Genomic DNA, 21,279 nt, shown 5'->3' on the forward strand with positions numbered 1-21,279 from the left:
CTGTTATATTCTTGGCTATTCTGTCAAAGATTAATTCAACATAGGACTGTTGATTTATTCCTAGGCTCTCTATTCATTTCCATTGGTCCATATGCCTGTTTCTGTACCAATATCATGTCTTTTTGATTATTGTAGCTCTGCAATAGTGTATGGAGACCAGGCGGGTTATCACTCCAGCCTTTTTCTTTGTCTTCATTATTGTTTTGGAAATTATAGATCTTTTTTGATTCCATATAAATCTTATGATCATTTGTATCAGTCCTAAAAAGAAATGTTTTGCATAATTTGATAGGAACTCAGTTTAAGTCTGTGGATTTCCTTGGGCAGTATGGCCATTTTAACAATATTAATTCTTCCATTATGGGACCATTGGGTCTCTTTTCAATTCTTCAAATCTTTCTTGATTTCCTCAATCAATGTTACCTTGTTTTCCATGTATTAGTCATTCACCAACTTGGTCAGAGTTATTCTTAAGCATTTTATACTTTTGGGTGCAGTTATAAAAGGGGTTGTTTCTATAATTTGTTTTCCTGTTGATTCAATTGTAGTGTAAAGAAATGTAATTGGTTTTATAGATTAATCTGGCTACATTGCCCAGTTCCTTTTTTAGCCAAAGTATTTTTTTGAAGCTTTTACAGTTTACTATATATAGGGTCATGTCTGCATATCGTGACATTTTTAACTCTTTTTTTCCAGTCTGAATAGTTTTATTTATTTTCCTTGTCTGACCATTGTGGCTGGGAATTCCAAGGCTATATTGAATTGAAATTGTGAGATTGGGCATCCTTGTCTTGTCTCAGGTGTTTATGGGAAGTGTTTCATATTCTCACCTTTGAGAATTATGCTGGCTATATGTTTGTCATAAATAGCTTTCATTATGTTGAGATATGGTCCCTCTATGCCCACTGTGATAAGAACTTTTATTGCAAATATGTGTTAAATGATATCAAATGCTTTTTCTGTATATACTGAGATGATCATGTGGTTTTTTGTCCACCATTTGATAATATGGTGTATCACAATTGATTGATTGATTTGCATATGTTCAACCATCCTTGTATTACTGGAATGAACCTAACTTGACCATGGTGTATAATCTTTTTTTACATGCTGTTGGATTCTGTTTGTTAATAATTTCTTAACGAATTTTACATCTATGTTCATCAATGATATTGGCCTATTGTTGTCTTTTGGGGTAGTGTCTTTGTCTGGTTTTGGTATCAGGTTATTGTGGGCCTTGTGGTGTGAGATTGGGAGTACTCTCTACATATCAAGCTTTTGGAAAAGTTTGAGGAGGAGTGGTATGGATTTTCCTTTGAATGTTTGGTCAAATTCCCCAGTGAAGCTATTTGGGTCTGAATGCTTTTTGCAGAGATTTTTTATTTTATTGACAATGGCATTCCATTTCTGGTGATCTGTCTGTTCAAATGGTCAATAATTTCTAAATGCAAAAATTGTGGGCTGAATGTTTCCAGAACCTTCTGTATTTCTTCCTGATTATCCAGTTTGTTTCCATAGAGTTCCTCATGATATTGCCTTATGATATTTAGCAAATTTGTTGTACTTTTTGTAGTTTCTCCATTGTCACTTCTTATGTTATTTGTGTTCTCTCTCTATTCTTGTTGATGAGTCTGTCCAGAGTTTTGTCAATTTTGTTTTCTATTTCAAAAAAGAGTTTGATTTTTTCTATTTTTTAAAGTCTAATTCAATTCTTTCTTCCTTGATTTTGATTATTTCCCACTTTTTGCTGACTTTTGGTTTTGTTTGCTCTTCTTTTCATGATTAGTGTACATAGAATGTTAAATTATTTATTTAAAATTGCTCTTCTACTTTCAGGAGGGCCTTGTCATTATGGACTTCCCTCTTAAGCCTGCTTTACCTTTGTTCCATAAAATTTGCATAGGGTTTTGTCATATTTCTCAATATTTTTTAATTTCTTATTTTACTTCATCATCTCCCCTAATTGTCTATGTTCCATGTTGTTTAATCTACATGCTGTCATTTTTTCTCCCTGTTTTTCTGTGATTGATTCTAATCTCATGGTATTATACTCAGAAATGATGCTTGAAATAAATTTTATATTCTTAAATTTGTTGAGGCTTCTTCTGTGACCGAGTACATAATCTTTCCTAGAAAATGTTCCATGTGCACTGGAAAAGAATGTATATTCTGTTTTGGGGAGAAGTACTGTTTTGAAAATATCAACCAACTCCAATTATTTTATCATATCTTTTAGTATCTTTGTTCCCTTATTAATTTTCTGTCTGATAGAACTGTCTAGTTATGGTAATGGGGAGTTAAAGTCTCCTAATGTGATTGTGTTCCCTCCGATTTCTTCCTTTTTATCAATTAGTATTTGCTTTATGTATTTAGGTGCTCCTATATTGAGTGCATATATATTAATGTGTATAATACCCTCATTTTGTATTACTACTTTAATCATTATATCATATCCTTGTTTATCTTTCACTATGGCCTTTCATGTAAAGTCTATTTTGTGTGAAGTCAGTACTGCTAGTCCTGCTTTCTTGTTATGTCCATTTGCATGGAATATATTTTTCCATCGTCTGACTTTCAATTGATATGTGTTCCTCTTTTTAAAGTGGTTCTCTTGTATACTTCATAATGTAGGGTCTTGTTATAATATCCCATCTGACAATATAAATCTTTTATTTGAAGCACTTAGTCTATTAACTATTGTGATAGTTATTGATAGACTGCTGTTTATTTCCATTTTGAACTTCATTTCCCAGTTGATTTTGTATTCCCTTTTTGTTCATTTCTTTTACTTTTTGTGGCTTGATAAGTTTTCTTTTATTATCTTGGTTTCTTTTTGGCTTTGTTACTTCATTGTAAGGTTTTGACTTATGGTTACCCTGTTTTTTATGTATATTGTCCCATTAATATGTCTGTTTATTTTTACTGATAGGAATACAAATTCTAACCCCTCTTAAAGAGAAGATAATCAAGAAGAAAATACTCTGTCTTGTCCTGTTTCACTCTCTGACCCTTAAAAATTTTGATGTCCTGTTTTACAACATCATGTATATTCTAATATATGCCATTGTAGCTATTGCGTTTCTAATTATGCCTATCTCCATTCTATAGCATCCTGATTCTTTTTTATTTAGAGTAGATCTTCATTTCTTTTTCTCTTGCTAAATTCTTTTAGTATTTGCTTTTATGAAATTTATTTATCTCTCCTTCAAATCTAAAGGATAACCTTGCTTGATAAATTATCTTAGTTTACAGCTTTCTTTCATTCAGGACTTTGAATATGTCTTGCCACTGCCTTCTGCCTGTTTGATTTGTGTAGGAAACATGTTTAAAAATATAATGTAAATAATTATATACATATGTAAATAATACCTAGAAATGAAGCTAACAAATAAGATGAAAACCTATACATTAAAAAATAGAAAACATTGATGAAAAAATTAAATCTAATAAAAAGAATTGAAATGATCTCTTATGTTAATGATGTGAAAATATATATTTGAAACAAATATACTACACAAAGCAATCTACATTTAATGTGACTCATGTCAGAATTCCCATGAGATTTTTTCATTAAGCAGAACAAATAATTTCAAAATTTATATGTAATCACAAAGATCATGACTTGCCAAAATAATCTTGAAAAAGAGTATTAAATCTAATAGTGTAAAATACTCTGATGTTAAATAGTCCTATAAAGCTTTAGTAATTTAAACAACATGACACTGGATCAAAAACAGACACCAATCAATAGAAGAGAATAGAGCAACCGGATATAATCCCTCACACTTATGATCAATTAACCCATGAAAAAGGAAGCAAGAGTATAAAATGAAGAAAAGACATTCTCCTCAATAAATAGTGCTGGGGAGATTGAACGTGTGAAAGACAGATTAGTGTATTTCCTCAAATTGTATACAATATATGAGCACAGAATTACTTTTATTTATTTTGTTTACTTATATTTCTTGCACCTTTAGTTTATAGATCTATGTTTATATATTTTATTTCACTTATCAATTTTATTCCTATTTTAATCTTTTTGGTATAAGTGTACACACAATTGTTTCCTAATTTCTCTTTCTGATAATTTGTTGTTAGTATATAAAAATGCAAGAGATATTTGTATATTGATTTTGTATTCTGCAAGTTTACTAAGTTTGTTGACTATTTCTAATACTCACTGGAGGAGTCTATGGAGTTTTCCATCTATTTATAATTATGTCATCTGTAAAAATTGTATTGCTTGTTTACAAGTTGGATGCCTTTTATAATTTTTCTTGACTAGTTTTTATAGCTAGGACTTCTAGTAGTGTAATTTAGAACTTGTGAGTATAAGCTACTTTTTCGTATTACTGGACCACAGGAAAACTTTCCTGTATGTTAACATTGAACGTGATTTTAGTGATGGGTTTTTCATATTTGGCTTTTTTATCTTTAGTTATATTCTATCTATAGATAATTTGTTTAGAATTTTCTGTATACAAAAGTTAAGATCAGTTCTGTCAATAATTATCCTACATTTTTGAGATTGTTACATATGAATTCTCTGTTTTTTGAGGGATGACATCACATTTATTAATTTGCATATGTCAAATAATATTTATGAATCAGGACTAAATCATACTTAACTATAGTTTATAATACTTATAATATGCGATGAATTCAGGTTGCTAATATTTATATAGAATTGAATATAACATTCTGATGGAAAAATTTACATTGTAGATTGAGTGTACATTTATTTATTTAAAAATTTTATCAATCATTTTGAATTTGGCTTATATTTAAAAGAATTTATTTCTAAATAAAAAATATAATTTTATTTGAACTGGATTTACTACAGTTTAATGATACAGAACATAGCTATTATTTACAATTAGTGCACAAAGCAGTTGCCTTAAAATACCATATTATACTAACAATGCCAACTGTTTCAGGACGGGGAAACATGTAGCTTCCTAAAATGCATTACTTTGTATTTTCCACGCCAACCCACATATACTGCTCTTTCTTTGTTTTTTGATTGTTTGTTAGTTTACCCCTTAATGGAGGCAATGCTTATTGAACCCAGGATATTGTGCATTAGTGTATTAATCATAATCATTTTGGAACACATATTGGAAGCCACAAGAGTATGGTATAAAAGATGAAAAGAATATTTATTCCTTCTAGGGACCGAAAAACCTCTGAAAGAAAGAATGGCAAAAAAAAACTTTTGTAAATATGCATTTAGATTGTCTCTTTTGTAATTAATTAGTAGAATATTAAATTACATTTGTTTTACTTATAGCACTGAATTACACTTTAAATCAAAAATTACCCCCTTTGGGATTTCTTAAATTCGACTGATTATTTTAATTTAATTTTTTTATAAGTGTTTACCAATTATTTATAAACATACCAAAGAAACTGATATTTGTTCTTCTCATGTTTTGAATATAGAGCTACTTATTCTAAAGTACACATATAAATACCTACTTCCATTTCCAAATCAAATTAAGTTTCACTTTAAATACAAATGATGATGAAATATTTATACATTTTCTGTACAGGTTTTAGACAAATTTCACTTTAAATTCCAAAACTTTAAAATTATTTTACGTATTTTCTGCATTATTTATTCTCTGTTCACCAATCTATTATAAATTTTTGTACAAAACTAAGGAGATTGGTTTTATTTCATAGACCCCAATATTAAATTATTTAAAAAGATTTTGTGGGGAAAATATTTGCAGATCACACTATAAAAATAAGTATCATATATGTTTCAGTTTAACTGGATGAATGAGAAATAAACACTGGCTGAATATTACACCTGAGTTGCTAGGAGACTAGTCGTTTTGTGATGTCACAGCTACTCAGGTTGAGAAACATTGTGACGGCCTAGCAGTTTATCTGTGCAGGCCTGCAAAAGCAGCATTTGAAGCTGCAGTGCTCAAAATCATGCAGATTAGAAAAGTAGCTGTAGAAAAAGTTATTTGAGACGGCACATGTTTCTTCAGAAATTCAAGATGTGTCTCATAAATATAGAACAACTGGTTCAGGAAACTCCGGTAGATCACTATTGTGGGATCAAGCATTCTCTGGGGACTTGTCTTGAGGTCTATGATGGAAGAAAATGCTTTTCAGACTTTGTCTGAAGAATCCTTGATAAAAACACCATGTTACACACATTGTGTCTCTAAACCAGATGAAGAAAATTATTTTCGTTCTCTGATATTTCCAAAAAAACTCTGGAAAATGACTGGGAGTGACCAATATAAATCCATCTGGTGGGATGATAATGGAACTTAAAAAGTGATTGATGAAATTGTCTTTAAGAAGGAAGTTTTGGAAAGAAAGGCCCCTTTCAGAATATTTGAAACTGGAAGTATGAAAAGTTTAGTTAGACAGCTTAACCTTTATGGGTTTAGTAAAGTGCGGCAGAATTTTCAAAGATCTGCGTTTCTAGCAGACTTTCTTGCAGAAGAAAAAGAAGTCTCTGTTTTAAGCAAGGTATTCAGAAATTTTAGTTATGACTTGGTAACGTATATATAAAATTTTATTTTGTTTATCAATCTATGGAAATATATATGTAAAGCTAGATTTTGAAAATTGTATAAAACTACTAAGGCTAAAATTAATTATTTTTTCCAAAAATGAGGACACTGCCTAAGGTATTCAAAATTATGAAGAAACTTTGGTTGCAATTATGAATCTTATCAGAAATCTAAATAAAGTTATTAAAGCTGCTTGTGAAAAGTGATATTCACCATTACTGGAAATGCTAACTTGTTAAATTTGATGACTATACTACTTGAATGTGTATTTTACAAATAAGGAATTTTAAAAATAGTCAGCAATGTTCAAATTTTGATGATATTTTCTTTGCATTGTAAACGTGATATCTGATGTTTTATAGTTTTGGCTTATTGTAGTCTTGTATTTTGTTTTAAAATATTAGTAAAATTTTTCTGTTTGGTTGTAGCTGCAGTTCTACCATAATCCAAATTTTAAACGAGATTTTCCCCAGCTTTTAATGAGAATAAAAAGATGTGTTGGGATTAAAAGTGCCTTTCTGGTATCTTCATTGGCTGAAGATTTCAACAGGAAGCACTTTAAAACATGGGTTAATGTGGATAATCTTAATTCTGGTTTTGTGGCTGACAGTAGTGGAGAAAGTGCATTTTTACCTTTTGCAAATTTAAACATGCCTCTAATAAGAAAGCCCTCTATTGGCCACATAATTGGTCATATAACTACCCCGATCAGAGGTGATTTTTCTCCTCCATCATCAAGGTCAGTTAGACCACCAGAACAAATTGCAGTGGATCAACATGCTTATTTAAATCAGTTGGACATTGTCCATGGGTACTATCAAAGCAGCTACAATGAAACAAATGGCCGTGGTTTGAACTCCATTACAACTGCAGTTTGTACTTCTTAGTACAGCATCTTCTCTCCCATACAGAGTAATCATTTGGACTGATGGTGGAGACTTCTACTTTTCCAAATAGATATCACAACATATATGCCAATGAAGGCCATTTTTCGAAACTTCAACCAGGGAGCAATGCACGTTTTCCAGTGCCAGTGACAGCTGATACATAAGCTACATCTGTTTCAAGGCCAACTCATCAGCCATCTTCAGTTTATGAACGTCATCCTAATAACAACTGATCTACCAGAGGACTACCAGATTATGCAGGATAACAAAGATTAAAATTGATGTTGGCAAATGTCCACAAATATCTGTGAATTTCTTATTAGAACAATAAAAATAGATGTGTACCTGTATTTACCTTATTTTTTTAAAAAAGAGCAAAGAGTTAAATGGGAGACTATGTTAAAATTTAAAGAAAAAAGAGATATTTGAATGAAATGATTATTTGATGGAAATATATGGGAGTAAATTTAAATAATTTCTTGGAAGGAGGAAGAGAAAATGTAAGAATTTAGAAAAAGAATAAAATATGGAGAGAGGTAAAAGTGCTAAGTGGTTTCTGGTTCAACCTGGAAAGTATTAAAAGTGTTAAGTTAGGATAGGTCGGAACAGGAGATAAATGCAGGAACCGGCCCAGGGATCATGGTCTCTATTATGTCATCTCTGGAATCTTGAAGTTCACATGATGTAGTTTCAGATGGCACATTCAGCATATGACAGAATTTAAGAAGTAATTTTATCTACGGTCTTCTTTGCGCTGTTCTCAAAGTGTTCCAATTGATGATTTCATTTCCTGCCCTCAAGAGTCTACACTATATTTTTTGTCAATACTTCATTTTGCTTTTATTTTCCAGCCAAAGTCAAGCTTATGTCCTCAGGGAGGCACTTACTGCCTTCCCATCTCTAAGCCCACAAACTCAACTTTGTTTAGTCATTTCTTAATAAATCTGGCATCTGACTACTTTGGCATGTCTTTATGTTTCACTGTATCTGTAGCTATATCCAGGCAAATGATCGTCAAATATGTTAGCTGCAAACTCACCACATTTACTGCAGCTCGTCCTTGGACTTTGAGTGTCCTCTTTTTACCTACTTAGACTTTCCCAGTCTTAGCACAGATACTACCTCCTCCAGATGTTTTCTGTCTATCCCCCTTTCCTTGTCTAACTTGCATACCAGCACAGTAAGCACAGCACATGTCACAGGATTCATTTTATTATTAAGTGAATGAAAAATACATGTTGACTTAAAGCAAAATCTACCTTCCTGAAACAACAGAACTCTCATGGTTTTCAAACTATTTCGTTATGGTCTTTATTCTTCACCACAATCTAGATCTTTCATAGCCCAAGTGCTAGTCAGTCAAGACAGTAAGTGTAGGTAGGTACAGGAGTCAATGAATTTTTTCTTCTTAATTAATGCCTCCAGAGGCCTAAAACATTCCATTCACATTTGCTGAATTTTTTCCTGTCTGTTCATCACTCACCCACCCCAAAATAGCTGATTCTCTTCCCCTTACCAATAATTATACCACCTTCTAATTAATTTACTTCTTTGAATCAGAGCTTTGTCAAGAATATACAGTGCCATTGTGAACAATTAATGTAGGTTTATACACCCCACAAAACTTGTGCCCATTCTAACCTTCACAAACTAAGTATCTAATTGGTACTAGCCCCTTGGTTGGGCTGGTCGTATTCAGCAACCAAATGGCTATTTAAAATGTGTGGAGTTGAACGAGGTGAGGGTGGTGGAATTAATAATTTGTCCAACTGCAAGAATACCAAATTTATGCAGATATTAGGAAATATAAAATATTCATGGAGGCTTTGACTATTTACCATTAATTTAAAATAAATGGTGAAGCATTTTCAGAAAGTGAAATGACCTGAATTGCTGGAAAAATTGTAGGCAAGTTCAGGGAGCCTAAGGCTTCTGCTCACAATGATGCAGCTAGTGTCAGCTGATAAGACTGGAATGGCAAATTTGAGTCCTGAAAATGTATCACCAGTTGTGAAGAAAGCTTTTGATAATCTGGAGAATGGGCAAATCTGCCATGGTGAACTCTAACAACTTCCCACCATTATGACCTTTACCAAGAGAAGAAAAGAGCCCACTTGCAGCAGGAGAAATGCGTCTGGATAGCAGTGGTTGTTCCTACAACAGAAACATCAGGCTTTTTAGTTTGTCAGCACAACTCTGATGGTGGCTATGTTGTTGCTTACATTAGCATTCTGGGGTTCAGATGGGCTGGTTCAGCAGCTAGTTTCCAGCTCTCTTTTCTGACAGTGGGTCTTACCGTGATTATCTTAACAAGGTTGTATACTGATAAAAGCTACACTTTTCTTTCAAAATTAGAAATTCTATGTAAGAATATTATTTGTTTGTCCATCTGTGGTTTTCTACCTGGGAAATCTAAACTATTGGCAAAAATACAAAAGTTGGCTGGTGATTTGAAAACTATTCTCTGAGCTCTGCCCACTGAATTCTTCCCACTAAATACTACAAATCCCTCTACCACTGTGTGTGTGTGTGTGTGTGTGAAGATGGATTGTTAAGCAGTAACTAAGTTTGTCTTAGTTGAGTCATCAGTGAATTATTCCTCTGCATCTGTCAGAATCTCTGTGAATTAAGACTTTCATTGATCCACCAGATTTTCTTCCAATCAGGGAGAGGTAGATTATATTTCTCCCAGTATACTAATTATTGCGTGTTCATGGAACATTGAGCTGATGCTAGGGACAAGCCACTGAACCCTTGAATTGGACTAAGACATATACATTCTCCAGTCTCCAAAGCCCAGGACTGGACTGTGTCTCCTTTTTAATTTAAGCTTATGTCTAAGTTTTTTTCTTTTAATTCTCATTGTTGCTACGACTAATGTTGGCTTTGAACACCCGTTTACTAATTTATAGAGACTGAACCATTGACTTATTCCCGTTCACCTTGAAATTGCAATAAACATTTTTCCTTGTAATACCTGGAATAGAGTGTGCATAGTCATCATTTTGAAAGCAGTCCTCAGTCCTAATAATATAGAACTTTTACACTTCTTTGCCCAGCACTTCAGCAAGAATGTTTGTTGTGGATCTCAGGGATTATCCTCACATCCCCTAATGCAACCATGAGAAAACACCATATTGTTATCCAAAATCATGTCTTTGTCGGTATTGCATTCCCATTGCAAAACTGTTAAGAATTGTAGGGGTTCTGAGATTTTACCATGCTGAGATTTTTAGCAACCTAGCATGCTCATTTCTTACAGATGCTTTCGGGGAGATGAGACCATTGGTCAGAGACGGTGAACTTTATCATTCACAGCAAGAACAGCCAGTTTTAAATTTGTATCCATTCACTAATCTCAGATGAATACACAGAGTGAAATTTTGATGCATACAGAAGCAGTGGGCTGTTAACATGAAGAAAGTTTAAGGCATGTTGAAACACTAATTTTATTAGTATTTTTATGTATAATATATTAGAATCACTTATTTATTAATATCTTTACCTAGGATAAGTATATCATGACACAAGTTTATTGCTCCAAAAGCAATCATGAAAAATGACATGGGAAAAATTGACCATTGATTTTCCATAATTTCTTCTGCTTTTATTTACATATAATTTGCATAAATCATTGTGTAAGTTTAGGTGAACAGGATAGTGATTTGATTTACAACTATCAAGAAATAAATATCATAGCAAGTTTAGGGAGAATTCATTATCTCATTTAGATACAATTTTAAAGAAATACACTTTGTCTTTTGGTTGTGATTGGAAACCTTATGGTCTACAACCTTAACAACATTCATGTAGAACATAAATTATTATTAATTGTAATTTGCATGTTACTATGGGATATCCCTAGAACACGTTTATTTTTCAGCTGGAGGTTTGTAGTTTTTGAGTGCATTAATTAAATTCTCCTTTCCCAACCCCTGCCTCTGTTAACTACAAATCTAATTTTTTCTATAAGTGTGTTTGTTTTTTTGAAATGTAATTTAATCTATAACTCTGTGTTACTTTCTCTTACATAACATACATTTTGCTATTTTTAATACATTTCAAACTGATCACAAGAATAAACCTAGTTTTGATATGTTGCTATTTAAAGATATTTCATAGTTATTGACTATTCCCCACACAGTGCATTTCTTGTCCCTGACTCATTTAATTTGCACCTGAAAATTTTCTCTTAATTTTCCTCAACTATTTGTTTTTCTTCACCACATTTCCCTCCTTCTTGTGAGCAACCTGCTTTTTTTCTATATCTATAACTCCTTTTTTCTTTTATTATGTTCATTTCTTTAAGTTCCAAATATGAGTAAAACCATTCTGCATTTGTAATTCTCTATCTGACATATTTCACTTAGCATATTACCCTCTTGATATACCAATTTGTTGTAAATGATAAGAACTTATTCTTTTTAGAGCTGAGTAATAACCCATTGTATTTTTATGTGTGTGTGTGCATATATATAAATATACATATATATGTTTAGTGTGTGTGTATATATATATATATATATAAGTAATTATGCAGTTAATAGATGGGTAGATATTTATACTATAAACACACAACTTCTTTATTCATCATCTATTGATGAGCAATTAATTTGCTTCTGTAACCTGGCTATTGTAAATAATGCCACAGTGAATATAGAGTTGAATATATCATTTCTAGTTAGTGGTTTTATTTTCTTGGTATAAGTATTTAGATATGGAAATATTGGCTCACATTTCATTTTTAATTTTTAGATAAAATTCCATACTGTTTTCCAGTGGCAGCACAAATTTACATTCACTCAAGCAGTGCAGCAGGGTGCTTTTTCTTACATCCTCACCAATATTTATATTTGTTACCTTTCTGATCACAATCATTCTGACAGGAGGGAGTTAATATCTCATTGTATTTTGGACTTGCATTTTTCTGATGGTTAGTGATGTTGACCATTTTCATGTACCTGTTGAGTACCTTTCCCCCACTGTATATTCATTTTTTTGTAATGGGCTAAATGACCATAATTGTCTGATTTCATTTTTAGGCATTCTGTTGTGTTCCATTATCCTGTTTGTTTGGTGCCACTACCATATTCATTTCTGTAGCTTTGTATTATACTTTAAAATCAGGGTAATGTTACATCCTCTTTGTTCTTTGTCAAAGTTGTTTGTGTTTTTAGTTTGTTCATTTTCTTTTCTTTTTAGTGATTTCAACTCTTTTGTGTTTACATGTAAATTTAAGAATTATTTTCTGTAAGTGTCTGAAAATGCCATTTGTATTTTGATAGGCACTGAGTTTAATTTGTGTATTTTCTTGGCTAGTACTCTCATTTAAACAATATTTTTTCCTAATCTATGAACACAGTATATCCTTTCATCTGTTTGTATTATCTTCAATTTCTGTTATACATATTTTTTAGTTTTCTGAGTACAGTTATTTTACCTCTTTGGTTGGATACATTTCTTGATTTTTTTTGTAATGCAACTCTAAATGAGACAGTTCCCTCACTTTCTCTATTTGTTAGCTTGTTATTAGTGTGTAGAAATGCAAGATTTCTGTATGTTAATTTTACATTCGGAAATTTTACCAAATGCATTGAAAAGCCCTCGTAGTATTGTGGTGTCTTCTTTAGGAATTCTGTTTATAGTATTTTATCTGCAAGCAGATCCTTTTACTCCTTTTCTGAAATAGCTATATTTTATTTACTTTTATTTTGGATAGCGATGGCTAGAATTTCCTATACGATACTGAATAATAGTGGTAAGAGTACATTCTTGTCTTCTTCCTGCTCTTACAGCAGATGCTTTCAGCTTTTAATCAGTGAGTGTCATGTTAGCTGAGTTCTTGACATATGCGACCTTAAATGTGTTGAGGTATGTTTCCTCATACTCATTTTGAGGAGAAATATAATCATAAATAGATACTGAATTTATCAAAATATTTTATGACTCTTTTGAGGTGACCATATAATTTTTTTTCAATATGTTAGTTTGGTGTATCATATTGATTAATTTCTGGGTAATGAATCACTTTTGCATCCCTGGGATAAAAGGGACTTAATCATACTGTATAATCCTTTTAATGTATTGTTTGCTTTGCTAAGATTTATTGATGATTTTTGCATGTATGCTTATCAGTAGTATTTTATCTGTAATTTTATGAGGTATTTGTTCCTGTTTTAGTAGTAGTGTGATACAGAAAGGTGGGGTAGAGAATTCCAAAAATTTCCTCTGCAAATTTTTGGAATTCTCTGAGGAGTATAGGTGATATCTCTTCTCAAAATGTTTGGCAGAAGTCACCTGTGAAGCTGTCTAGACCTGGAAATTTGTTTCTTGGGAGATTTTGTATAATAACTTATTCAATTTCATTAGTGAAAATCTGTGAATATTTTCTAATTCTCATTCCATTCTGGAGATTAAGTCTTTCTAAGTAATTGTCCATTTCTTCTAGGGATTCCATTTTAATTGGCATATAATTTGTTGTTTCATCTTATGATGCTTTGTGTTACTTTGATATAAACTGTAACTTCTCATTTGTTTTGGAGATTTTTAATCTGTACTCTCTTTTTTGTTCATAAGTCTCGTTAAAGTTTATTAGTTTTATTTATCTTTCAAAGGCCATTATGTAGTTTCTTCAGATGTTTCTATTTTTAATTGTTATTTTATTTATTTATGTTCTGATCTTTCAGCTGTCTTTCTACTAACAAGTTTGTGTATTATTTTGCTACATCTTTTGTTGTAAGATTATGTTATAAGAGACAGATGTTTCTTATTTGTATTAGTGGGATTGTTTTGCTATAAGCATCCCTATTAATACTGCTTTTACTATATCACATGGAAATTGTTTTTGTTGTTATATTCCTTTATGTATTTTTTCTTGATTTATGCAGCAATCCATTGGTTCTTTAATATTGTATGATTTATCCTCTAGACTTTACACTTTTTCTCAGGTTTTCTTCTTTTAGTAAATTTCTATTCTCACAGAATCCATATGTTTCTTCACAAAACAAGGAGAAGTATAAAAAATTGTACTAAATTATGAAAGATGCAAATTTTCTAAAATTATATTTGAAAAATGAACAAAGCTGTGTGTATTATCCTCCCTGTCTTTAGAACATTCTACAAAGCTTCAGTAATCAAAACATCAAAATATATCACTAAAAGGGTCACATAGTTAAATGGAACAAAGTAAAGAGTCCTAAAATAAACAAACACTCATACGGTCAATTAGTCTACAATACAGGAGACAGGAGTATACAATGGAAATAAGGCAGTCTCTTCAACAAGTAGTTCTGGGAAAACTGGATATTTCATTTAAAAGGTAGATGTAAGAGCACTTCCTTCCATATTATACAAAATAAAATAGAAATGGATTAATTTCCAAAATGTAAAATCAGAAACTATACAATTTCTGAATAAGAACAGGAGCAGAACTGCCTTTGTACTAAATCATAACAATATTTATTTTTGATCTATCTCCTAAGTAAAAAAAAAAGGAAAACTAACAACAGTTTTTAATTATACTGAGGAAATAATATACTAAGTGATACAGTGATTCCACTTCTTGTATAAGTGTGAAAAGGAAAACCTTTGCAGAGCAAAGGAAACCTTCAGCAGGACTTATGACAACACACAGAATAGAAGGAAGAGTTTCATACTTTGAAACCAACAAGATGTTAATATCCATAATGATTTTATTGTATATTAGACTCATTATTTAAAAAACAAAGACCCCAACTTAAAAACAGTTGAAGGATCTTCATGGAAACTTTTCAAAAACAGACATGTGGATGAATTTCATGCACATAAAAAGAAACATAACGTTGCTATTTATTAGAAAAATATAAATCAAAACCAGAATGAAATATAATCTTACAGCATCCAAAATGGCTAATAAAAAAGTCTTCAAATGACAAACATTAATATGAGTGTCGATAAAAGGGAACCGAAGTACACTGTTGGTGGAAATATAAATTGATGCATTCACTATTATAAAAGTGTGGACAGTGCTAAGAAAACTAGAAATAGAAACATTATATGTTGCAGCAATACCAGTTTTTGTTATAAATCTGAAAAAAATGAAAACATTAACTTTAAAGGATATATTACCCCCAAAGTTCTTAACATCATCATTTATAATAGCCAAGGATAGAAGTACAAATCAACTGCCTATCAACAGATGATTGGCTGAAGTAGATGTGAGATATAGTTATCATAATTAATACTTAGTCATTGTCATATCAAAAATAAAATTCTGTCATTTGGAACAAAGAGGCTGGACCCAGATATTATTGAAGATATCAAAATAATTCATACAGAGAAAAACACCCTATGTTACAACTTTTATGACAAAGCTAAAGATATAAGAGAAATAATCATAAAAAAACAGAATCACATATATATGTGTAGTGTACCAAGTAGTTGTTTCCACTGGGGAAAGAGAAGAAGGATGGAGAAGACAGAAATATGCAAGCTACTACTTATAAATTAGAGAACCAACAGGGCTATATTTACAGCACAGAGGAATATTTTAATAATATAAATTATTTTAAAGATATTATAGGCATATATTATACTAAAATGTGCATGCATGTGGGAAAAAGAACCCAGGAAAAACAAAATATTTTGTAGTAATCTGATATTAAGGGAGGTGATTTGTTCAGTTCCTTAACTTTTCTTATAATGTCCTTATTAGAATTTAAGCTTTTAAATGAAAAAGTTTAGACTTTGAAAAATTTGACATGTTTATACTATTTCTGTCTCTCCCCTTAAATCTACAGTCCGTGAAATGATCACATCTCAGCAAAAATAACTACAACACAAACAATACTCCAGAACACATGTGTACAGCTGAAGTTTGGTGGGCTAAAACACATAAAGGTGGCTGAACTGATGGAAGAGCAGAGTTGGTGCCTGTGACCATGGTCCACTTACTAGGGTAGCTGAGCCCAGAGTTTCAGAGTACCCAGTAGAAACAGTGTCTCAGTGGTTCACACAGCTTCAGCCTCCAACTACACCAGTACTCATGGTCACAGGTAACTTGGAGGGAGCCAAAATGCCGACAGAATTTTCAACCTTTTGACACTCAGACATTCATGACACTCTCCCTACTTCCTATTCACAGTGGTGGAGACATGATACCTTGCAACATTGGACATGGCAATGGCACTTACCTGATTCCAACTACCCACCTGTCTTTACAGCTTTCCTCAATGTGTGCACTGAGTTTTAAGGGATATCAGATGAAAGGAAGGGTTCATCGGCCCAATGACACCAGTGGCATTAATTACTAGATTTGTCTAAGAAGTGACAATGTAAGCCATCTTTTATCCAGACATTAGTGACTGGAAAGTGCCATTTAGAAATATTATCAGAGGTAGCTCAGGTAAGTAAAACCAAAAATTGTGCAATATTGCAAACTACTAGAAAACAAAAGCAATTACTCCAAATCCCAATCTGTTTTTTAGTGTCATCAGAGCAATAATTTACCAGGACCATCACCAAACACAGTAACATTATAGGGCACGCACATCACAGTTACACACACACAGACACCGACACAAACACAGACACACACACACAGGCAAACGCACACACACACGCGCACACACACAATATCAACCCTGCAGCAAACAAACATAAAGTCATGGAATATTTCCGTATAACTAATAGAGAATCCAAAGAGATGTCATACAGAAACTCAATACAAAAAACAAAACTCAGAAAGCAGTTTAGTGAGCTCAGGAATAAAATAAATGATGATAAGGTATACATTACCTAAGAGACTGAAACTATGTAACAACCAAACATTATTGAAGGACCAGATGATCTTAATAAATGATATGAAGAATGCAACAGAAAGCATTGGAAAAAGACTGTCTTGTGGAAGAGAGATTAACAAACTCACCATTACAAAACAAGAAATGATAGGAGAGAGCCGAGTTACAAGATATTAAAAAGTGAGGAAATTCTACAATAGCCATCAGAGTTCTTCAGGAAGTGCACATTAGAGTGAAATCCTGGAGGGAGAAGAAATTTAGGAGGTAGCTGATGGTTTATTTAAAGTTGTAATAGTTGATAACTTTCTGGACCTGGGTAAGGAACTGATATACAAATCCATGAGCCAACAAAACAACAACTTTAAGACAATGAGACTTCCTGCAAGATACGTCACATGCAAATTGGCAAGTCAATGCCAGAGTAAAATTTTAAAGGCAGCCAAAAAAAGTTATGTTAATCTACATAGGTTTCCCCATTAGGCTATCAGCATATTGCTGATCAGAAAACATTCGCCAATGGGTAATTAAAATGGCATTTGCAAACTACTGAAATAAGAAATCTCTCACCCAAGAATACTCTACCTTGCACAGTTATCACTTAGATGTAAAGTGAAAATAAAGACTTTACCAGACAAACAAACCTGAATGAGATGTAAAAACAAAACTGAGACACCTTAGAAGAGGTTCAGAAAAGAGCTATTCTAAGAAAAATAAAATGGCAAATATACGCAAAACATTGAACAAAATACTAAGCAGAGACCACGAGAAAGTTGCAACTGTTTCAGTATGTTTTTAAATGCTACTATTCTATATGAATTAAAGAGAGAAAAATAGTAATTCAGTTGCAAGAAATATAGGTACATCAAACTGGTAACATGATCACAACAGAAATAGAAATAATTTGAGTCAGTAATCATAAAAGGTAAAGAGTAAAAATAAAACAATGTTAAAGGAAGATGCTATCAGCAGAAAAAGGACTAAATTATACATGAGATGTTTTATTTTGAATTGAAGTACAGTAGATGTACTATATTGTGTTGTTTCAGATGTACAGCATAGTGATTCCAACCACTTTTTGATTAGATTGCATTACAAATTATTACAATAATTGTAACATAAAATTATAATAATTTATTTTGTGTAATTCCCTGATCTATACTGATTACCCTTGTTGCTTATCTCCTTTATGTATACTACTTTATATCTGTCAGTGTCCTACCATTGAATTGTCTTTCCCTTCACTTTTGGTAAACATAAATTTTTTCCCATATCTTTCAGTCTGCTTCCGTCTTGTGTTTCTAATCTCTCTATCTCTCTACCATGTCTCTATCAATCTACCTATGTATCTATCTATCTATCTATCTATCTATCTATCTATCTATCTATCATGTATCTATGTATCTATCCTTCTATGCATCTACTTATCTGTCATCTATCAATAGATAGCTATAGATAGATGTACACAGATATTTGTTCTTTAGATTCCACATATATATTTTATTATATACTTTAGTCTTTAAGTTATTTCACTAAGCACAATATTTACTAGGTCCATTCATGATGCTGAAAAAACAATTTGTTATACTTTTACATGGCTGAGTAATATTCAATTGCATTTTTATAGAAATATCACATCTTCTTAAGTCCATAGTTTACTGTGGACCCTTGGATTGTTTCTCTGTCTTGCATATTATAAACAGTGCTGTTGTGAACATTGGTTCTTCTCAATTTAGGGTTTCTTCCTCAGATTTTTCCTAGGGGAGGTTTTACTGTTTCATATGGTAGTTCTGTTTTAGGTGTTAAAGTTATCTGAATACTGTATTCCATAGAAGATATACCAATTTATATTCCTACTAAGAGTATAAAAGAGATTTGTTTCCTCCACATCATCTCAAGAATTTCTATTTGTAGACTTTTTGATAATAGCCATTTGACCAGTGTGAAGTGATAACTCTTTGTGGTTTTGAACTGCTATTAACTAATAATTAGTAATGATGAGCATTTTTATCACTTGCCTGTTACTCATCTGTATGTTTTCTTTGGAAAAATATTAACTCAGGAACTCTGCTCTATTTTTGATTGTTTTTTATTTTTGTTTTTCACCTTGAGTTGCATAACCTAAATCCATGTGACATCTATTAACTTACATCTATTATCCCCTGGTCACTTGGGTTATTTGCAAATATTTTCTCCAATTACACAGGCAGTGTTTTAATTTCATTCAAAGTGTCCTTAGCTGTGCAGAAGTTTTCAAGTTTATTTAGGTTTCACTTGCTTATTTTTGCTTTTATTTCTTTTGTCTTAGAAGACTGATACAAGAAATTATTCCTATTATATATATGCAATAGTGTATCACCTATATACCCTTCTAGCAGTTTTATAGTATCAGGTCTTACATTAAGGTCCTTAATACACTTGGAGTTTATTTTTGTATATGATGTCAGGGAATGCTCTCAGTTCACTGTTTTGTATGTAGATGTCCAGCTTTCCAAACACCATCTACTGACAAGACTGTCTTTTCTCCATTGTGTACTCTGGCCTCTTTTATCATTGATTCAATTCTCATAGGTGTGTGGAATTATTTCCAGGCTCTCAATCTGATTTTATTCATTATATCTCTGTGCCAATGCTATTATGTTTTTATTTCTGTAGCTTTGTAGTATAGAAAGGAATCCAGGAGGTTTATACCCCATATTTGTTGTTTTTTCTAAAAATCATATTGACAATTTTTAATGGTTTCCTGTAAAACTTAGAGTTATTTATTTTCTGGTACTGTGGGAAGTACTACAGTTTCATAACAGGAATTGCATTAAATCTGTAGGTTTCTTTGTGTAGTATGGCCATGTTAACAATATTAACTCCTTCAATCCAAGATCACAAGACATCTTTCCATTTCTTTGAATCATTTTTAATTTCTTTGTCAATGTTTTTCAATTTTCAGTGTGTAGATCTTTCATATAAGTGTTTACATTTATTCCAAGGAATTCAGGGGAATGGGATTTTTAATAGTATTGCTTTCAACGTCCATTTAACTTATTTCATGATTAACGTGTAGAAATGCAAGAGACAAATTTACATTAATCTTGTACCCTGCTCCCTTGTTGAAATATATTATTGTTGATATTAGTCTGTGTGGAGCCCTTAGGACTCTATGTTGATTGTTATGTAATCAGTACTGGTGCCAATTTTGCCTCTTTCTTTCCTCTTTGCATTTCTTTTTCTCCTTTTTCTTTCTTTTTCCTTTCTTCTTTTACCATGGAACAGAAGTGCTCAGAGTAGGAATCCTTTTCTTGTTCCCGAATTTACCTAGAAGACTTTCAGCATTTAAGTATTATAAATTGTTTTAAATTGCCTATAGTATGTTGAGAGATGTTCCCATTATACTTTTTTAATAAAAGTTCTGAACATGAATATATGTTGAATTTTGTCTAATGCTTTTTCTGTGTGTATTGACATGGTCCTGTGAATTTTGTCCTTCCTTTATTAAGTATGTGTCATGCTGATTAACTTGTGTATGTTGAACCATCCCTGTGACTCTGGAAGGAATCCAACTGATCATCATGTATAATCCTTTCTATGTATTTCTGGATAAATTTGTTGATGTTCTGTTGAGAATTTTTTAATATATAATCTTCAATGATATTGGCTTAACAATTTCATTTCTTTTTTTTTTGGTAGTGTCTTTGTCTGGTTTTGTTATCATGGTATTGGTGGCCTCATAGAATAACTTTGGGAATTTTCCTTCCAAATAAATTTTTTGAAATAGTTGAGTGGAAAGAGTGTTTAGTGAATGCATCCAGTCATTTTGTTCAAGGGGTGTTTTTAAAACTATAGATTTTATTTAAATTATAGTGATTGCTCTTTTCAAGTTTTCAGGGTTTTTTTTCAGTGTTGGAAAGATGTACATTTCAAGAAATTTGTCCATTTATTTAAGGTCGTCCAGTTGGTTGTCACGTAACTGCTCAGATTGATTTCATAATCTTTGGATGCATTTCTGTACTATAAGAAACTGTATCTAATATTTCATTTCTTATTTTGTTTGGGTCGACTCTGTATTTCTTGATAAGCCTGGCTAAA

At 32.0% G+C, this 21,279-nt stretch overlaps 1 long non-coding RNA gene across 1 annotated transcript; it reads left to right on the forward strand.

The window, feature by feature from the left end:
• The first annotated feature begins 6,225 nt into the window (after window positions 1–6,225).
• Window positions 6,226–7,728, forward strand: LOC102537548 (uncharacterized). The gene is made up of 2 exons (XR_012068137.1): window positions 6,226–6,495; window positions 7,451–7,728. It is a non-coding gene; the product is annotated as an uncharacterized lncRNA (long non-coding RNA).
• Window positions 7,729–21,279: the final 13,551 nt, after the last annotated feature.

The sequence above is a fragment of the Vicugna pacos genome, unplaced genomic scaffold (genome assembly GCF_048564905.1).
Source record: "Vicugna pacos unplaced genomic scaffold, VicPac4 scaffold_13, whole genome shotgun sequence".
NCBI lineage: Eukaryota > Metazoa > Chordata > Mammalia > Artiodactyla > Camelidae > Vicugna > Vicugna pacos.